General features: G+C 42.5%; 1 pseudogene; it reads right to left on the reverse strand.

Annotated features, from left to right (window-relative positions):
* Positions 1-2,985: 2,985 nt before the first annotated feature.
* On the reverse strand, positions 2,986-3,103 carry LOC124546174 (annotated as a pseudogene).
* Between the last annotated feature and the right edge of the window lie 13,598 nt (positions 3,104-16,701).

The raw sequence follows: 16,701 nt of genomic DNA on the forward strand, positions 1-16,701 counted from the left end.
CCGCGTGGGGTAGCCGCACGGCCTTGAGCGCCTTGTAACGGTTCGTGCGGCTCCCCCTGTTGGAGGTTCGATTCCTCCCTCGGGCATTGGTGTGTGTGTTGTCCTTAGCGTAAGTTGGTTTAAGTTATATTGTGTAAGCCTAGGGACCGATGACCTCAGCAATTTGGTCACATAGGAACTTAACACAAGTTTTCAAAAATTCTTCTGAAAGCATGTTAGTTTTATTCAGGATTCTAATACAAAATATTATTCCTCACACTTCTGGCTACAAAACCCTATTTTTCAACATAATTTGCGTATACTGCGACGGCCTCACGCCGCATTACTATGCCCTCATAGTACCACTCTACTGGGCGACGTCGAAGCCAACGTTTTGCCATATCAATAACCTCCCCATCATCCACGTATTGTTTCCCACTGAGTACATCCTTCATTGGGTCAGACAGAAGGAACTTGGAAACTGTAAATCCGGGCAGTAGGATGAATGAGGAAGAACAGTCCAATGGAGATTTCTGAGCTCCTCTCGGGCGTGCAGACTTGTCTGATGCCTGGTCTTGTCACGGAGAAGAAGTTCATTTACATTTTTATGGCGACGGACACTCTGATTTCGTGTCTTCAATTTCCTGTGGGTAGCAGAATACACTTCAGAGTTGATCGTTTTGTCACGAGGGAGGACATGAAACAAAATATCCCAATCAGTCCCAGAAGACTGTCGTTATGAAATTAGCGCCTGAGGGTGCGCCTTTCAACTTTTTCTTTGGAGTAGACGTGGTGTGGCGCTACTACATGCTTGCCGTTTTGTTTCCGGTTCGGGCTGATGAACCGGAGTTTCATAACCTGTGACGATGTTCACGGTTGCCACGATCAGCTTCGCAATGCCCAAACAATTGCCCACAGATGGTCCTTCAATGCTCTTTATGGTCTTGTGTTAGAAGACGAGGAACCCCACGGGTCGGCCGCTGTGGCCGAGCGGTTCTAGGCACTTGTCCAGAACCGCGCTGCTGCTACGGTCGCAAGTTAGAATCCTGCCTCGGTCATGGATGTGTGTGATGTCCTTAGGTCTAAGGAGAGTGATGACCTCAGATGTTAAGTCCCATAGTGCTTAGAGCCATTTGAATCTGAACCCCGCGGGCACACGCCTTTGAGTACCCCAACTGGTGGACGAGTGTATCAGCACTACCAATAGAAACGTGCAGTTGTGCAGCGAGGTGTTTGATTGCGGTCTGTCACCATCTGGAAGTAGAGAGTAAGCGCGTCGTAACACGCAGGAGTAACAACTGTGTACGGCCAGCCAGCACGCGGCAGATGGGACAGATTTGCGCGATCTTGTTGCGATGGCGACAGATGTTTCACGCAACACTCACCGTGTTTCTGTTCACTACCAGGTCTCCGTAGACATTCTGCAAGCGCCTATGAATATCTGCGATTCTCCGGTTTTCCGCCAAAAGAAACTCAATGACAGCGGTCTGCTTGGAACATAACTCCGTTACAGACGCTATTTTAAAGACCACGTATAGCGCCGCTACCTGTCGCAACTTCATGAAGCAATAGAGGCTGAAGCGGGGATTTTCCACGATGTCCCACAACAAATTCCGCAATTTTTTCAGCCGAAACTGGCCGACAAAGAATGTGTTGGATTACTCATTGAACGCCTTTCGTAGTTATGTTTCAAGAAAATTCATATGATTTGCAAGAGTATGTTTATTACATGAATGAAGATAAAAACTTCGGGCGAATTCTTACTAGCACATCATAACTAGAAGTTTACCTTGGTGCTTGTTGTAATTACCCGGTTCATGTGGCTGCCACCAGGGAGCCTCCTGGTGTAGATAGCTCCCTCGCTTGTTCATTACACAATCCCGACAACTTGCCGAAAATTTCGTTTTTCGACAAGACGAGGCGGTACCGCATTGACACCTGCATGTGAGAGCGTTTCTTAAGAATGAGCTGCCTCAACAATGAATCCGCAATAAGTGATGTAAGGATCTCACATGGGCCGGCCGGTGTGGCCGTGCGGTTAAAGGCGCTTCAGTCTGGAACCGCGTGACCGCTACGGTCCCAGGTTCGAATCCTGCCTCGGGCATGGATGTGTGTGATGTCCTTAGGTTAGTTAGATTTAATTAGTTCTAAGTTCTAGGCGACTGATGACTTCAGAAGTTAAGTCGCATAGTGCTCAGAGCCATTTGAACCATTTTGATCTCACATGGCACCAGTAGCCGCCAAGGTCGCCCGATTTCAAGCTAAGTGATTTTTTTTTAATGTGGAGGTTTGTGGAAGGCTCCGTATGTGAGTCTCCCCTTCCAACAGCATCGGGTGGTCTTAGACGACACAAAGCAACCAACAGCAACGCTCAAAAAAGTATGAGACGAGATTCACTAGCGTCTGGGTGTAATGTAGGTGTCTAGCGGAAGACGCGTTGAACATTTGTGAAACATAAGTGAAAACGTGTCCTAAACGTAGTTTGAAGATGTCGCTTATGTTTTGGCATCGCGGCTTGGCAGTTTTTTTGGAACACAAAGAACAATACGCAATGGCGACAATGACAGCCCCCCAAAATGGTTGAAGAAGCTTGAGAAAAATGTAATTTTATTGAATCTGTTTGGAGATGTTGTTCTGATTGAAAAGAGCAGAGCTAGTTAGACTACATTTTTTCGCAGATGCGGCCTATTATTTTGCATCTCCTTTTTCGTCGTGCACTTCCATCCATGTCAGTTCTCACTATTAATTGCGAGACGCTGTGCATAGGAACCTCGTACAGCGTGACAATTATTGAACTATATGAAAAGCACTCCGTCATCAGGCCACGAGTGGCCCATTGGAACCACCGACTGCCGTGTCATCCTCAATGAGGATGTGGATAGGAGGGGCGTGTGGTCAGCACGCCGCTCTCCCGGTCGTTACGATGGTTTTCTTTGACCAGAGCCGCTACTATTCGGTCGAGTAGTTCCTCAATTGGCATCACGAGGCTGAGTGTACCCCGAAAAATGGCAACAGCACATGGCGGCCCAGATGGCTACCCATCCAAGTGCCGGCCACGCCCGACAGCGCTTAACTTCGGTCATCTGACGGGAACCGGTGTATGCACTGCGGTAAGGCCGTTGTCAATTATATGAAAAAAAAAACATAAATTAGTTACAAACTCCGACAAGTTCACTCAACATCTAAACGTCATTACAGATAATCGGATTTAGGTTACGACATGTTCGATATCCCTGCCATCATTAACGATGATGTGGCACAGACGTACAGCGAAATCGTGAAGTGTTGGAACATCGATGCAGTCGATGACCTCCTGAATGGCAGTTGTCAGGTCAGCAACAGTTTTGGAATTATTGCTGTACACTTCGTCTTCAATATAACTCCAAAAAAAGGAATCGCATGAGTTCAGATCCATAGAAAATGGCGGCCAATCGAGGCCCATGCCAGTGGCTTCTGGGTATCCCAGAGCGAGAATGCGATCTCCAAAGTGTTGCTCCAAGACATCAAACACTCTCCTGCTTCGATGAGGTGGAGCTCCGTCTTGCATGAACCACATCTTGTCGAAATCAGGGTCGCTTTGGATAATGGGGATGAAATCGTCTTCCAAAACCTTCACGTACTGTTCGGTAGTCACTATACCATCAAAGAAGATCGCACTGATCATTCTGTGAATGGACATGGCACAGCACACAGTCACCCATTGAGGGTGAAGAGACTTCTCGATCGCGAAATGCGGATTCTCAGTCCCCCAAATGTGCCAATTTTCTTATTGCCGAACCCATCCAAATTAAAGTGGGCCTTGTCGCTAAGCCAAACCATATTCACATCAAAGTCCTCTTGGGCAATAGTGTTGGCCAAACACAACCGCTATTCCATGGCCCTGGGGCTTAATGGCTGATGGGTTTGAATTTTGGGTGGGGAGAGAAGCAGGTCTTCAACAACAATTTGTCGCAGTGTCTCTCGGATCATTCCCGCCTGTCGTGCAGCTCGTTTGATAGATTTTTGGGGTTGGTTTGAAACACAGCGTCTCTGAAACTTGCGAATCAAATTCTTGACTGTTAGCTTTCTTGGACCGGTTGTTTTCAGCTAGAACTCGGTCGCAAACTTCCTTCGAGCAGGAGTTGGGTTGTTATTGTTCGTATACTAGGTCTTCACATGCGCTATACGCTGTAACGTGACATTCACACGTGCAAATGGCCAACAAGAACAAGGCTCGTGCGCATGCGTATACTAGTTCTCATCATGCCCCGCAGCCAACCGTGCTCTTTGAACGTCCTAACGCAACCCGTTCGGAAGCTATGGCGATTTTATTTCGTACAGTTCAATAACTGTTACCCTGTACTTGGCCGCCTCTCTCAATGTAACGTCCCAAACGGCCGCTGCTTATTGTGCACGTTCTCTATAGAAATCGTACATCCGATAGCGTCCCACTCAGCTTGCGCCTCAAGTGGTGGCTTGTGTCGCTTGGGCCTTAAACCATCCCTGAATAAGAGATCTGTTCACCCAACGTTGTAATTGATATATCGGAGCAACAAAATACACGAGAGTTACTGGAAGACGTTTACGTGGCTTGAATATATCGAAGTTCTCTTCCAGCCCTCGACACTCTCTCTGCAGACGGCAAGAGCTTGTCGCACTGCATAACAAGTCCATTGCATCAGAGTAATTAAAAAGAGGCGTCCGCACAAGAAAATAATCAAGATAAAAAGTCTCCAGGACAGCATCAGCGTTACAGGTCGTCTGGAAGGTAATACGACTTCTCGGCTCGGTCCGGCAACTAACACTGTTGTTCTACATTCCACCCTACAGCGAAATGTTCGAAGTAGACTAATAGTTTGCAATGGGTCAAGGCAACTCGACGATTATAAATACAAGTCGGTATGTGTGTGCTTACCATTAACCGAATGTCCCAAAGAGCCATCATCCTTCTGTCTAGCCCGCCGGAGTGGCCAACCGGTTCTAGGCGCTTCAGTCTGGAACCGCGCGACCGCTACGGTCGCAGGTTCGAATCCTGCCTCGGGTATGGATGTGTGTGATGTCCTTAGGTTAGTTAGGTTTAAGTAGTTCTAAGTTCTAGGGGACTGATGACCTCAGAAGTTAAGTCCCATAGTGCTCAGAGCCATTTGAACCAAGCCTTCTGTCTAACCGAAACATTCAGGAAAGGCAGACAATCGTCTTCCTATAAACCCATACGGAACCGGATGTTCTCATTATGAAGTTGAGATGATAAACTCCATCCGAACAGGGCTCGGGAGGCCAACGGTACCGACCGGCCGCCGTGTCATCCTCTCAGCCCTGGGGAGTCACTGGATGCAGATACGGAGGGACATGTGGTCAGCACACCACTCTCCCGGTCGTTGTCAGTTTTCGTGACCCAGTCGCTACTTCTCAGTCAAGTAGCTCATCAGTTTGCCTCACAAGGGCTGAGTGCACCTTGCTTGCCAACAGCGCTCGGCAGACCGGACGGTCACCCATTCAAGTGCTAGCCCAGCCCGACGGAGCTGGTGTTACCACTGCGGTAAGGCCGTTGGCTGAGATGATAAAGAACACCATTAATTCATCTTCTCAATGAGGCCATACACTAGGCTTAAAAAACTTGTACACAAGGCGCATACAGTCTCAGGTGCAGATAGAATACCGAAAGAGATCGCCCACCTAAAGACAATATTCACGGAAAGTGGATATCCTACGCAGCAGGTTAACAGGGCACTATAGGTTAAAACCAAGAACTTATTTAAGTGAACATCCTATTTACTAATAAGTACATCTTTTTGTACATAGTTCTTTCGGATTTTACCTGACTGATGTGAGCTGTAGGCGGAGCCTCCAGTATTTAAGAAATAGCAGTGCCGCTCTCTCCAGCAGTTGACTACTGTCATTCAGCGGTTCGTGCTCTGTGTAGAACCATTGTCCATCGATATGGGCTTATCTATGTATTGTAATGATTAGCTAATTTAAAATTCTATGTATTTATCTCTCTAATTTATATCCTGTATCACATTACAGTTTTGAATGTCTGAAGATAATCATCTGATGATACAAAGCGGTCACCTTCTAATAAATGTGCCTTTGCGATCTATACTGTTTTATAAATAGTTCCAAATATTCTATTTTGATCTCTGACTTTCGCCAGCAATGTTTTCAAAAATATCTAGTGCTGCCTGACTCCTCTGTCATGATTTTGTCAAAGGAAACAAGTAAAAACGTCACAGATACATTCTGTCACATAGATTTAAACCATTCGGCTAATTAGCTACATTAGTAAAGGGAGTTTTCAGAGCATTATAAGAATAATAATCAAATGAGACATAAAATCGTCACGAAGTATTTAACGTTACATTACTCTGATCTGTCCACAACTGTTTAGTAAACATGGTGAGTAGGAATGAAGCTTTACGAACGTGAAACAGCAAGTATTGACTTTATGTAGAATACTCGTGACAAATTAAGCAAAGCAGGCAAGCTGAATTAAAGCCAGGTAAAATGAAATAATGCGAGCATGACAGGAGGACAGACTTGAACATATTTAGGCAAAAGTAACAGTTCGAACATTATATTCGAAGTTTCGTCATACAAATGAAGCTGATAATTACCCAGTTACAGTGTTTATCACTACTAAGGACATTGTCTTACCGGATGGGAAATACAGTTTTCGTTCGTTATCGACAGAGTTATTGCGCCACACTGGAGGCACCCCGGATCTAGCTCAATGCATTTTCCCCCCTTTTAACAGCTAATACATGGATCAAGCGAGTGAAAGCACAAAATACATCAAGCTACAATATTACAACACAGTCATCAAGCCATAGCATGTTTATGGGACTGAGACACTCATTTCAGATAGAAAGAGAAACACTGAAGAAATCCAAAAGAGTGAATGAAAACTAATCAGGATAATTTTAGATCCATTTATACTGAAGAAGACACGTATCGAGTAAGAGCAAATAAAGAAACTGAAAAGTATAGCAACCTGTATAAGGATATGAAGAAATGCAAGCAAAAATTCTGTAGGCATATTAAATTAATGGAACCTACCAGATTAACCAGACAAGTTGTGGAGTTCTATGAAACTCGCAAAGAGCAAAAATTGAAACAGTGAAACGGATCAGTGCAGCGAAGGAAGACCCTGAGGAAGCAGGTATAACGCAACTTAATATACGGGGCAGAAAAGTCACGACTGGAAAGTCGGCCTGGAACAACCAGAGTTGATCGGGACAGGATGGTTTGACTAACCGAAAAAAGCCTTTTCTGAAAGAAAGAGAGTAGTCTGAGCACATAGAAAAGCTAATACAAATCTCTAAAACTGCGCCACGTTGTACATCGCGTGGTCCTGTGGTCCCAGAATTGAGTAATGATAAGTCGAACAATATATCCATACATACTGTAAAAATGGATTTAGGTATAATGATGAGCTAAAACATTATGACTATCTATTCAGAAGCGGGTTGGTCCACCTCTGAAACCCAATTCAGCAGTGATCGACGAGTACTTGATAAGTTTCCAGAGGTTTGTGGTATCAGATGCCAAAGCAGAGGTCACACACTTCCCGTAATTTACGGATGGTTGGTGTGTGGGCGAGGAGCTGGCGTCCAGTAGCATCCCAGATTAGTTTCACCGGATTCACATAAGCCTATGTGGGGGGAACTGCACATTCAGAATACTAGACAGCGTTATTATAACATTTCGTAAATCATATTTGGGCAAACTATAAATAATAACATGAGGTTGCAAAATTGTTCGAAAGAAGTACTTAGACGTCATTGTATAACCTGGTAGATTGTAAGAATAGTATATGGAAAAGTTTACCACAATAGTTGTGTAATGTGGGTGCTTATTCTAGAATTGCGAACAACTGTGTAAGTTGAAATGATAAGTTTAATGTCGCAAATTTTAGCACAAAAATTACAGCTTTTACACAGTTTTCAACTCGATAACTTAAAAACAGAGCAATGGATAACGCATCTCGCCAAAATAAAAAAGTGAAATAATCGTATACACAACACTATTAAACATTAGCTCTCTCAAAGAACATTAATCCTAAGCAGAATAATATGAAAGTCTAATTGGAATTTTCTTTGCAAAATTGCTCCTACACATACGTTATGATGTTGAGCAGTACTACGAAAACCGTCCGAGTCTGGTTCAAAGTTCGGTACTGTTTAGGACGACAATCAAGTCTACGGTGGATGGTTAGTTATGTGACAAATCTGAGCCCAAGATTACCCAAGGCTCGAGTTTACAGTGGACGCAAGCTGGTTTACGCATCTGCACGCAGTATTCACCTTAAGCTGCGACGAGCTACCGACTGCAAGGCCGCTCTCTCCCGCTGAAATTCCTATAAAACTAATCTGGCCTTTGCTGAACTTTCCAAAAGAAACTTTCCGCATGTTTCTCGTTATGCGAGAAAACATGTAATAATCCCTAGCGTCTGTAGGTGGCGATATACACGCACATGATTGGAGCAGCATACATATCATAGTGCCCTCTCAGTTCTCGCAAGAGCAGTTAACTAATTTGGCTGGTTCGTTTCTCCGCAGTTGGAGCTAAGCGATGCTACAGCTAATTTCTAGCTGGATTGCAGCCGCTGTGAACGCAGTGTCCACACAAATTTCTTCTCTGCGTCGTACAGAGCGTTAAGCGCTCCATTCTGCACTTGCCGCCAGTTCAGAGAAGAGTTCTCGAAAATTTCTCTCTTGTCCTACTAATGGCAGAACTTCCTCCCCCACTTGAGTTCATTCATTCTACATGTCATGGCCTTTTTCGACCAGTAGGAGCGTTCCTCTTATTTTGTGAAAACTCTCTCTACCAGTCGCAATGTCCCTTCTATCAAACTGCATCGAAACTTCATTATTTTTCTCCTTCCTACTGCGTTTCCGCCAATCGGACGTTTTGTGCCCATTCTAGATGTCTAAAGTACATTGACCTTTCCGTGTATCGCACTTGCTGGACACGTGATCGAAATGCATTACTAGTCTTTGTTCATATCCTGTTGGAATTCCGACATGCAGCTTTCTAAAGCTTTTTCTCTGGCCCTTGTGCAGATGTGCCGCTACACGCAGTCCTCCTTCTGAATCACCTGGTCACGGTCGCTGACCTTCCTCCTACCACCCCTTAAGTGGTTTCCGGCATGAACCCTGCGATGCCTTCATTACACCGGTGTCTGCCTGGCTTTTCAAACTAAAAACGACTCGCGTTGCCTGTTCCACTTTCCGCTCAAAGGCATGCATTGTATAGGAACAGTGTGTTAATTGCCATTGATTGACTGTCATCCCTTTTTGCTGTTACATACTGATAGGCAAATGTTCTCATAACTGCCGAATTAGGTTAGGTGTCATATTCACCTTCTCATTGCGATGTATAAAGCTCTCATGTAAGGTGTGAATCTGACCATTTATTCTGCCACCTTACAGTTGGCATCATATCAGACGTGTAAGTTAAATGTTTGTGTATTCTAGTTAACAATAAAATTTATGATCAAAACCTGTGAACAATAAGAACCCATTATTTAAAATGTATACATGTAGTGTTTAAGACAGTTCACAATGACTGTCGCTTCCCATACAAGTACAACTAATCCCAGGAATACACTGCAATGTACACCCTAATTTAGATATGCATTGCATTGTTACAAGTTCTGATCATAATATAATAAACAAGACCTAATCGCTAATTATCTATAATGACCAGTATCTGTGATTAATTCTCTATAGCTCAGAAGTATATGCAAGTTATAGGTACAAAGAATAAGCCTCAAAAATGTCTGGGTTAAGTGAATTTATACGTAGCCTAAAAACTTTTGAGCAGAAGTCTAGATTAAAACCATATGAAAAGTGTGATGGCTAGTTCGATGTCTAGGTCACAATTAGAAGATATAGCAACAATTGATATATCAAACTTCCTGGCAGATTAAAACTGTGGGCTGGATCGAGACTTGAAATCGGGACCTTTACCTTTCGCGTGCAAGTGCCCACTAAGCAACCAAAGAACGATTCACGAGTCGTCCCCACAACTTCAATTCTGCCATTACCTCGTCATCTACCCTCCAAACTTCATAGATGCTCTTCTGTGAACATAACAGAATTAGCTCTCCTGGAAGAAAGGATATTACAGAGACATGGCTTAGATACAGCCTGGGGGATCTTTCCAGAAGAGATTTTGTGGTTTGGAAGGTAGGAGACGTTGTACTGGTAGAATTGAAGCTGTGGGGAGGGATTGTGAGTCGCACTTGGATAGCTCAGTCGGTGGAGCACTTGACTGTGAAAGGCAAAGGTCCCGAGTTCGTGTTGGTCTGGTACATAGCTTTAATCTGCCAGGAAGTTTCATTTCAGTGCACACTGCACTGCAGAGTTAAAACTTCACTCTGGGAACTGAAATATCACTTGATGTCTTGATCTAAGGGAAAATATGAAATGTATTATACCTAGGCTGATATCAGGGTTATTATTATTATTATTATTATTATTATTATTATTATAATTATATTAGAACATATGGAATATCTGTTACATATTCTGAGGTCTAGGTCATAATAATAACATGAGAAGAATCTATATATTACTTGAGGTCTAGGCTATTATCAGAGTGCACGAAGAGAATATTACTAATTTCAGTAGAGGTAAATGACATTGATTTTATAGCATATCGTCAAAAATACTGTAAAAGTTACTTTGAGTGAATTCTATTTGCCAATTTAAGATCAAATCAATTTACTGCTGTAAATCTGTATCTCTTCTAATAAGCATAGTTTTCTTTCTTTTGGGGCTTTATTGGGGCCTTCATATTATGTTGGACATATGTGGTTTTATATTTGCTATTTCTCAAGTGCAGCCCAAACACAGTTTTATTTTGGGTGCTTGTATGTTTGCAATATCTCATTGAAGAAGAATACTGAGTCTGCCCAATGTAAAACTTATAGCAAATATCACAATTTATATACACTGGAACTAGTGTACTTATCTTTTTTGTTTTTGGCTATGTGTTGGTGTAATTTTGTTTTTACTGTATTAGCTTTACTGAAGGCAAATTTCACATTAAATTAAACAGTTTCTTCGTATTTCTTTCCAACTCTTGAGTTATGTGTGTGAATTGTACCATTTGTCTGTGGTTTTCTGTTTCTTAATTTATTATATATTTTAGTTACTGTATTTTGATCATAGTCACTTGTGATATCTATATGTTTAATAACTGCTAGTTCTCTTTCAACATTTTTTACTCAATAGATTGTTTTATATATATATATATATATATATATATATATATATATATATATATATATATATAATTCTAGGTGACACAGTGTAATGTTGATGATATCACTGCTGGATGGTTCAAATAGCCTGGAGCACTATGGGACTTAACATCTGAGGTCATCAGTCCCCTAGAACTTAGAACTACTTAAACCTAACTAACCTATGGACATCAAACAGATCCATGCCTGAGGCAGGATTTGAACCTGCGACCGTAGCGGTCGTGCAGTTCCAGACTGAAGTGCCTAGAACTGCTTGGCCACAACAGCCAGCACTGCTGGATGGTTTTCTGCACATCCTGAAAATGTATTTCCCATTCTGTTTTGTGATGGTAAGCTCTAGGACACTAATAGAACTATTTTCCTTAATTTCTAACATAAATTTAATTTTTGGATCCATGTTATTTAATGATGACAGGTAGTTTTGGATAGCTGTTTCAGTACCATTGAATAGGACTAACACATCATCTACTTATTGTTTGTAATAAAAAGTTTTGGCTTTTATGTCTTTTTGTGTTTGGAAAAACTTATTTTCCATAACATTGACAAAAAGTTTGGTTAGCGTACCTGCTAAACTATTGTTAGTTGCAACATTATCTGCTTGATAATATACACTCCTGGAAATTGAAATAAGAACACCGTGAATTCATTGTCCCACGAAGGGGAAACTTTATTGACACATTCCTGGGGTCAGATACATCACATGATCACACTGACAGAACCACAGGCACATAGACACAGGCAACACAGCATGCACAATGTCGGCACTAGTACAGTGTATATCCACCTTTCGCAGCAATGCAGGCTGCTATTCTCCCATGGAGACGATCGTAGAGATGCTGGATGTAGTCCTGTGGAACGGCTTGCCATGCCATTTCCACCTGGCGCCTCAGTTGGACCAGCGTTCGTGCTGGACGTGCAGACCGCGTGAGACGACGCTTCATCCAGTCCCAAACATGCTCAATGGGGGACAGATCCGGAGATCTTGCTGGCCAGGGTAGTTGGCTTACACCTTCTAGAGCACGTTAGGTGGCACGGGATGCATGCGGACGTGCATTGTCCTGTTGGAACAGCAAGTTTCCTTGCCGGTCTAGGAATGGTAGAATGATGGGTTCGATGACGGTTTGGATGTACCGTGCACTATTCAGTGTCCCCTCGACGATCACCAGTGGTGTACGGCCAGTGTAGGACATCGCTCCCCACACCATGATGCCGGGTGTTGGCCCTGTGTGCCTCGGTCGTATGCAGTCCTGATTGTGGCGCTCACCTGCACGGCGCCAAACACGCATACGACCATCATTGGCACCAAGGCAGAAGCGACTCTCATCGCTGAAGACGACACGTCTCCATTCGTCCCTCCATTCACGCCTGTCGCAACACCACTGGAGGCGGGCTGCACGATGTTGGGGCGTGAGCGGAAGACGGCCTAACGGTGTGCGGGACCGTAGCCCAGCTTCATGGAGACGGTTGCGAATGGTCCTCGCCGATACCCCAGGAGCAACAGTGTCCCTAATTTGCTGGGAAGTGGCGGTGCGGTCCCCTACGGCACTGCGTAGGATCCTACGGTCTTGGCGTGCATCCGTGCGTCGCTGCGGTCCGGTCCCAGGTCGACGGGCACGTGCACCTTCCGCCGACCACTGGCGACAACATCGATGTACTGTGGAGACCTCACGCCCCACGTGTTGAGCAATTCGGCGGTATGTCCACCCGGCCTCCCGCATGCCCACTATACGCCCTCGCTCAGAGTCCGTCAACTGCACATACGGTTCACGTCCACGCTGTCGCGGCATGCTACCAGTGTTAAAGACTGCGATGGAGCTCCGTATGCCACGGCAAACTGGCTGACACTGACGGCGGCGGTGCACAAATGCTGCGCAGCTAGCGCCATTCGACGGCCAACACCGCGGTTCCTGGTGTGTCCGCTGTGCCGTGCGTGTGATCATTGCTTGTACAGCCCTCTCGCAGTGTCCGGAGCAAGTATGGTGGGTCTGACACACCGGTGTCAATGTGTTCTTTTTTCCATTTCCAGGAGTGTACTTTATTAGTGAATTCAAAATAATTGTGAGTTAATGACAATTCTAAAAGTTCTGCTAGCTCAACCATTTTGCCTAAATAGAGGTTCTTTGATGGAGCTACATTTTCTTTAATACTCTCTAGATACTTGGGATTAGGAACGATTATACATAGATTTCTTGTATCGAATCAAGCTATAATGGAATCATTAGGTACAATAATGTTTTGAAAAACTGTGTAAGCTCATAGCTTTTTTCAGATTTGTTGGATTTTTAAAGGTATAAGCTTCTTTCAACTTCTTATTAAGTAACTTGCTTAATTTATAATTTGGTGTAGTTCTTTTCTCAAGTATCAAATGCACTGATTTATTGGATTTATGTTTCGATTTGAGACTGTAAATGTGGAAGTGAAAAGTTCACAGTCTTAGCAATGTTCTCTTCTTTATCAGAAAAAAAACAGAAATTTGCAACTGTCGATTTTCTTCCTAAGGGCACTTAGAGAACTTTTAGTGGGATCATTTTTAATTTCTGCAATGTTATTACATGCAAAAACGTTTTCACTGTTAGCTACATAGTCACTGTAATGAATAATGAGGCCAGCAATACTGTTATCGACTGTTGTTACAACTGGCTTGTTATCATGCAGTTTCATATTTATGGATTTCAGCACCTGAGTTTTCCTGTTGTTATGCGAAGGCTTTTTCGCTTCTTTTAAAATGCCATTGGTTTTGACAACAGTATTTATTCTCTGGAACATGTTCATTTTCGTACATTCAGTAGCTATTTTGATATATGCTATAATTCCTTTAGGCTCGTTTGTTTCTAACTCTTCATAAATACTTTATTGTAGCTTCTTGATGAATAAGGCCTGTTCATCATTAGAAGAAAAAAATACCCATTAAACTGACTACCCTTAATGAGAAGTCATGCATTTCTGAGGAATTACTTATACTTTTGGAGGTGGGTTCGTTACACAAGCTTTTAATTTTCTTGTCAGGTCTGATGTGGATTGATGTTGAAAGGTTACTAACACTTTTACAAATTACCTGTTTCATCTTGATGAACTGATTGTGTGACTACTTGGCTTTCAAATTCTGTTCTAAATGTGTAGCTCTCATGACTGTAAATGTGTTGCGTTTTAAAAATCTCTAATTTGTAACTTAAGCACTAACAATTAGCTTTTAGCTTTAATTATTTTAGCTATTCTGGAAGTATTATTAACTGTAACTGTGGCATATAAAGGAGTAATCGGTAGCTGAAGACATCTTTTGTTAAACCCTACGTAAACTGCTTCATTGCCATTTTTCACGGAAGATAGGAAAATATTATAGTCTACTATTGCCTAGAGGCACTATATTTTGATATATATATTGTTATTGCAATTTGTAGTATACATGAACAATATTAAATGATAATAACAATGATAATATATCATAGTGAATGCGTCAATTTTTAAAAAGTCAGTGTAATTAACATTGTGTGAAGCAGTTATCCCACCATTAACATGGCATTATTCTCTAGCAGTTTTTTCTGCATAACATGTTAGTGAGGTGAGATTGCGTAAACTCCACTGTATTTTGGCGAAATAAGCAAATTTTAACATGACAACAAGAGAGATGTGTGGGTTTCACTCAAAATTTCGTCACTCATGATGCCTCTTTGAAAGTTACAAATGGTTAAAAAGCCAAGCGAAAATAAATCGCTGCATTTCCATGGAAATTCTTTTTAGACACTAACCAAAGCAGAGGTGATAGACCTTTCTGAATAATTCTGAGTGGAGGACCCTATATAATATTTACAAAAATTTTGGGCTTCAGTTTAGAATGGCACTTTCATTCGAGCGCTCGGTATTTATCCTACAGCGCCTCCCCGTTACACTCACCATTACCACTGCCCCCCCCCCCCCCCCCACACACACACATGCCCTGCAAACTGCGCATCTACCAGACACTGTATTTTGCGTGGACTCTATGGGGAACCGACTTTCAGTTAAATTTCCTCCCGTTGAAAGGCATGTGTGTACATTTTTGTAGGAATTTTTCATTGGTTTGGGTGTCTGGAATCGTGCTTGTAAGTTTAGAATTGCTTTAGACATTCGAACGCAGCCTTGACGGAGAATCTGTGCTGCATAGAGATGAGTTACAGATGGTCTATGCTCTGCGAAGCTTCGTGGTAGATTTATCTGTTGATCGCGAGGAGAGAGGAGGAGGTAGACAGCTGAGCTTTGGTGTTATATGTGGACAGTCGAGTATTGGTTTAGTAGCAGTAAGCAGCTTGCAACGAGGATTTTCGTGAATTATATTATGGGTTTATGGAAGATTTATTGCGAAAAAAGGAACTGATTTCACATTGGTTCGCTTATACTCTTTGTGAAGAGGTAATGGTTAAGTTTGTTTTATCTGGGGCAGCAGTTTGTTATGCAGAATTCCTGGTTCGTCAGACATCCAAATGAGGGATCTTTTTGCTTTTTTGTTAAGATTCATTGTTCATTGTGAGAGAAGTGGATTTAAGAATTAGATTTTTGGATTTTATTTAAGGTAGGACTATACATGTAAAGTTTAATTTTTGTAATTCTTTTATTGCAGTTACATGATTTCAGAGAAAGCTGAACTATTATTGAAGTTTCATTAAACGTCATTAAGTCAAATGATATGACATCGATATTCAATTAATTTTACACTGAATTATTGTTCACATCCCAAGAGTCAATTAATTTTATTTAAAACCATTATCAAAAAATATAACCAAGAATGATAGCAATGTTTTTAGAGAAAAAATTGCACCTTTGAGTATCTTAATAGTTAGATTTCGCAGTTCTGTTATCGACAATTTAACTTGAAAAATATAATCAACGTTACAGATTCGCTTTAATTAAGATCAATTTAAACAGATAACTTACACCCTGCACGGGAATTACGTAATATGTGTACGAGTACATGCTGTAAAGCAAAAACGACGACATATGGACGTTTTGGACTGGCCATGTGTCATGCACAGATAGCCAAAGCGGGTAAGGCGACCACTAGCCTAAAGCAGGAAATCCTGATTCGAATACCAACCCCACAAAATTTTTTGTTGTCATTCACTTATACAGCTGATGATTGTTCGTATTTAATGCATTTAGCATACTTTCTAATACGTTTAACACTGTGCAAGGTCTTTTATTTGTGATTAGTAATGCTGAATAGTTACTTAACATCTGACTCTTGTAGGCATCGCTTTTTTACCACACAATTTATGTGATCAGTTTTTGTTTTATCTGTTTCCATGTGGTCGCGCGGGGTAACCGCGCGGTCTATGGGCGCCTTGTCACGGTCCGTGCGGATTTGCGTGAGGTACGTTAAGAATATCACATTACAGTGTTGACAGCACCTTGGTCGACGGCACCCGGTACTCCGCGAGCGGCTAACAGCTACACAGAGACGTATTTAAATCTCTCGCTAGCGCCTCCGGGCGAGCTTGCTC

Source organism: Schistocerca americana, chromosome 8, assembly GCF_021461395.2.
Source record: "Schistocerca americana isolate TAMUIC-IGC-003095 chromosome 8, iqSchAmer2.1, whole genome shotgun sequence".
Classification (NCBI taxonomy): domain Eukaryota; kingdom Metazoa; phylum Arthropoda; class Insecta; order Orthoptera; family Acrididae; genus Schistocerca; species Schistocerca americana.